We start from the raw sequence: 5644 nt of genomic DNA on the forward strand, positions 1-5644 counted from the left end.
GCTTAACATCCTCATAAGTGACCTGGATGTTGAGATCAAGAGCACCCTGATGAACTTTGCCGATGACACCAAGAGGAGTGGAGATGTTGACACTCCAGAAGGGACAGCCACCCTCCAGGATGACCTAGACAGACAGGAGGAGTGGGCTAGCAGGAACCTTATGAAGTTCAATGGGGAGAAGTGTCAGGTCTTGCACCTGGGAACACGTAACCCAGGAGTGCAGTTCAGACTGGAATCCACCTGTCTGGAGAGCAGTGCTATGGAAGGGGAACTGGGGGTCTTGGTGGGTAACAGGCTCAACATGAGTGAACAGCGTGTTGCAGCAGCATAGAAAGCCAACAGGATGCTGGGCTGCATCAACAAGGACATCACCAGCAGAGATAATGAAGTCATTGTCCAGCTCTACTTGGCACTTGTCAGACCACACCTGGAGTAGTGCGCTCAGTTCTGGTCCCTGCTCTACAAAAAGGATGTGAACGGGCTGGAGACAGTTCAAAGAAGAGCCACAGGGATGATCAGAGGACTGGAGGACCTGTCATATGAGAGGCTGAGAAAACTGGGTTTGTTCAGCCTTGAGAAAGAAGGCTTTGAGGAGACCTTGTTACAATGTTCCAATACTGAAAAGGTGGCTGCCAAGAAAATGGAGACTCCCGATTTACAAGAAGTCATATGGAAAAGACAAGGGGTAATGGTCACAAGTTACTCCTGGGGAGATTCTGACTTGACACAAGAGGTAGATGTTTTACCATGAGGACAGTCAAACATCTCCCAAGGGAAGTGGCAGATTCCCCCACATTGGATAGTTTTAAATCTCAGCTTGACAAGGTGCTGACCCATCTTATATCAACTATAGTAGTATCTAGAAAGATTGGACCAGATGATCCTTGAGGTCCCTTCCAACCTGACGTTACATAATTCTATGAAATTTCTTTTCTGGGATTTCTCAGGCCTGTCCAGCTCCAAATTTGTACTATGTTACTTGTGCACTAGAGATCCTGTATTTCTTCACCAGCTCTTCTCATTGGCTTTTTGGAACATTTCAATTCAAACTGCATGCCACAGATATCTAGGCATAGCTGCATTCATGAGGTAACCATGGTGGATGCCACACAGGCATCTCCATGAGGAACTGCAAGGGGGACAGCAGGGAAGAGGAATGGCAAATAGAGGACTAAATGTTATGGTTGAAAAAAAAATCACACTTAAATGAAGAAAAAGAAAAAGAAAAAAAAGATAGCTGTTTTTCTACAGAGATCCACTTTCGCAAAGATAAAGGATGCAATCTGGGTCATTGAATTTAGGTTACTGCAGTTTTCTTGACACAGAAAGTTTTCTAAGGTTTTATCAAATGGAAAATATAAAGGTGGTAATTTAATACAGAATAGCCAGAACAGAATACAATTATAAAATATCACAATAATGAGAGAAAGACTGGATGCAGTGGCAGTGACCTGGAGGCCTAGGATTTAAATTCACAAGCATATTCCAGTATAGCTCTTCTGTATTTCTCGCATGGGTGTGAGGCAGGTCACTTCCACAAACACAACCCTTTGCTTGCTGGTTTTCATTTTGCAACTTTCTGTTTAAGACACAGCTCAAAAGGACTCCTAAAGTATGCAAATCCATTCAAGAAGTTCCAGAGTACCACTGATGATAGTAGTATTATGATTTACAGTCTGAGGGGGAAGAAAAACCCTGTTTGTTGTTTTTTTTTACTTGCCCCTCAGCTTTGGACCTGTAGCTCAAGGATCAGCTGGAGCCTCTATGGTCAGAAATCCATGTGCTTTTTGTAGTCAGTGACAACAGAAGGATACCTCCATAAGGATGCCTTGGTTTGCCAAAATTACATACCATGGGTTAAAGGAAGGGTATGAACACCATAACAAGGACCACACTTTTCATTATACACTCCTCACAGACCATAACATGAAAGGATTAACACAACTGCAGATTTACCTATAAGTGATTCCACCAAAGACAATATAAAAGCAGTATCTCCTTAAGGCTTTTAAGCACACTGGCTGACTCATGTCTTATTCCCATTGGATTTTATGGGAATTTGCAGGCTTCATCTATGTGCATGTCAATTTTAAAATGTTCCATTTTTTACAAGTTCAGAATATACTAGATTAGACTAGACTGGACTAGATCAGTTGCCGTTGGAAGAAACCAATGATCATCTAGTCCAACTACCTGACTACTTAGGCTGCTGTCCAAATGGCTCTTTTAAAGGCATAGGTCACTGACCACCTCTCTAGGAAGCCTGGCTGAGTGTTTGACCACCCTCTCAGTATAGAAATTTTTCGTAATGCTCAGGTTGAACCTCCCCATGTGCAGCTTTGAGCCATTCCCATGTGTCCTGTCACTGACGCCAGGGAGAAGAGCTCAGCACCTCCCTCTCCCTTTCCCCTCCTCAGGAAGCTGCAGGGATGAATGAGGTTGTTCCTCAGCCTCCTTCTCTCCAAACTAGCCAACCCCAGATTCCTCAGCCGCCCCTCACAGGACATGCCTTCCAGCCCTTCCACCAGCTTTGGTGACCTCCTCTAGACACACTGAAGAACCTTCACATTCTCCTTAAATGGTGGGCCCAGAGCTGCACACAGTGCTGGCGGTGAGGGCACACCAGTGCTGGATACAGCAGGATAATCCCCTCTCCTGACTGGCTGGGCATGCCGTGTGGGATGCACCCCAGGATGTGAGTTGCCCTGGTGGCTGCCAGGGCACAGGGCTGACTCACATTGAGCCTGTGACCAGCACCTCCAATTTTTTTCTGAAGTGTAGAGAAGAGGTTGAAGAAAGGTTGTAGGCATGTGAAGTGACACTGCCCTTCAGTGAGTTCTTCACCCAGTGCACCATGTACCTGCTCATCTCACATGCTCATCCCTCATGTACAGAGGGATGCTGTGAGGTACAGTATCAAAAAGCCTTAATGGAATCCAGAAAAACAACAACCACTGCCTCCCCTGCATCCACGAGGCAGGTGACCTTAGCACAGGAGGATATCAGATTAGTTAGGCAGCACTTTCCCTGTGTGAACCCATGCTGACTGTGCCTGATGATTGCATTCTCCTGGAAATGCCTTTCAATAGCACCCAGTATGATTGTCTCCATCATTTTTCCAAGTATGGAGGTTCCAGATAACAGCAGGTCTGTAGTTTCCTAGACCTTCCCTCACATGCTTCTGGAAAATTGGAACACCATTGTCTAGCTTCCAGTCAACAGGGACCTTCCCAGACTCCCAAGACCTTTGGTAGATGATTGAAAGGGGTCCCACTGTAACATCTGCTGGCTCCCTTATTACTTGGTTGAATCACACCAGTCCCCATGGATTTACAAATATTCAACAGATAATGCTGGTTGCTTACAATTTCAGGATCCACAAGTAGAAAATCACTGTTGTTATAGTCATGGTCCTCCAGCTCAGAGGAGAGGGCAACCCAAGGTCTATTATTAGTATTAAAGACAGAAGCATAAAAAACACTGAATGCCTCTGCTTCTTCTGCATCCTAGCTTGCCAGGCAACCATCTTCAACACGTCAGTCCACTATTTTCCTTAGACCTTCTCTTGCTATTAAATAATTTCAAAAGGCATATCAAGAGATTCTTTCAAAATATGGCGGAAGAAGCTAACTATCTGCTTGTTTTGTTTTGCTTTTAAAAAATTTTATGCAGCTAAAAAAAATATGCATTTGGTGGACTGCTTAGATCAAACAGAGAAGTGTAAAAGTCACGAAAGTGATTCAAGTTGAATTCTTCCCTCATTTGTTCATTCCCTGGAGTTAATATGAACTTTCCCACAGAGCTGAGAAGGGAACAACAGGACAGTGGGTGTGCAAAAAACCAAAACCTGGAGGGCAATAAATGTAGGGGGGAAAATCTCTCAAAAAGAAGGCATTGATTTGCCTAGGACTGCTGAAGCAGAGTGAATCTGAATTCCTCCTGAGCCTGAGGAGTGAAGGGAGACCCCATAAGATGTCCCTGAAGGTGGCTCCACTCTCCAGAGAGAGCCCATGTCTTGCAGCTTGGTTGGCCTCCCAGGGCAGCTCTCTGGCCCCTCTGCAGCCCCTGCGTGGTGAGGCCTGCCCTGCTCTCACTGCATTATGCCTGCCTGCAGAGCCTCATGCCCCTCTGCTTTTACTCAGGTTCCTGCTGCATACACCTCTGGATGCATTCAAGCACCTTAATATCCTTCTTAAATAGGATGTGCTTAGATTCCAAAACCAACTAATGAGTGAAACCTTGTCAATTCATGGGCTGCTGATTCAATGGACTGTAATGGTTGCTTTGGAGCATTAGTCTATTGCATCAGAGGACATCCATTGATATTTATTTAAATTAATATACTATCTAATTAATTGGGAAGCCTAATTATGATTGAAATTAGACCTTTCACAGGTAATGTTCTTAAAAGCCCTTTTTGTCTGCATATGTACTTTTTCTCCAACTTATGCTGAAATGCCTGACAACAGCATAGAGATGCAGAGTGAAAACTAAATTAACTAAATGGAGCAATGTTAAGTAACTTAGAGGAACTGGACACTACAGCTTGTGTATTGGTTAGTATTTTCACCAGTTATATGCTTAATAATTAGTTATAGTCATACATAGATCTTTTTAGGGACTAAAAATAAGTTATCTTAATTCATACTATAGTTTCCTCATTTATATATAAGCCAGACTGAATGAAACTATAAATTCACAAAGCTCGTGCTATGCATATTTTTTGTTCCATTCAACTTTGTTGACAACTTTTTTTGCAAATTTTGAGAATATAAAAGTGAACAAAAAAGCCTCCCCTGCCATTTTATGAGGTAGAAAGTTCTATATTACCAAAAGTAAAAGTTTTAGGCTTTTAGATGTCATCTGACAATTTGTGTAAGGTGTGTGATGCTATGCAATAACACCCTCCCTTAGTACTTACAATCATTAAAGTTGAACATGTTAGTCTTGTAAAATGGTACAGAAGTATATTACATTGGCTACAAAAGTAAATGCTCTTAAGTTAAAATAAATACCCTATTTAAAATGATTGCATAATGAGTAAGCAACAAAGTGAAAGAGGGTATGAATGCTCTTACAACTAATGGTAGTTATTTGGAGAGAAAGTTGTGAGTTTCATATTTATCCCAGCTATTCTACTGAAATAGGTATTCAAATATTTTACCTTTATTAGTATAAGCTACTAATAAAATATCCAGTCCCTTGTTTAATGAGAATAAATAACCCATTTGGTTTAGATGGGTAAACTGTAATTAGAGATGGGTTTTATGTTTGGTAACTATGAAAGCGCAAATCAGCATTTTAACCTAAAGATTATCAGTTTAAATCCAGCCATCTCCAAGGTAATTTGTGACCTATGTTTGGTGACTTACAGGGTCACATATACTTTCAGTTAGGCCTCCTTAGTGACAGAGAGACACTCTGTGATTACAGGCTCCCTACTTAAAACCCTACCAAGATCTGGCAGACCAGAGTTACAACTGCTTGTCTTCTGGGCAAGACACATCTGTCACAAGGGAGAGAAAGATTACAGATTTGCCTTCATCAAAGTAACAAAAGTTGGCGGGGGGGGAGGGGAGAACATACTACTACTCTTCCTTTGAGTCCTTTTTAGTTACCAGAAAATTCTTGTGTAATTCCTTTA

Source organism: Chaetura pelagica, unplaced genomic scaffold (genome assembly GCF_000747805.2).
Source record: "Chaetura pelagica isolate M959 unplaced genomic scaffold, ChaPel_1.0 scaffold255, whole genome shotgun sequence".
NCBI lineage: Eukaryota > Metazoa > Chordata > Aves > Apodiformes > Apodidae > Chaetura > Chaetura pelagica.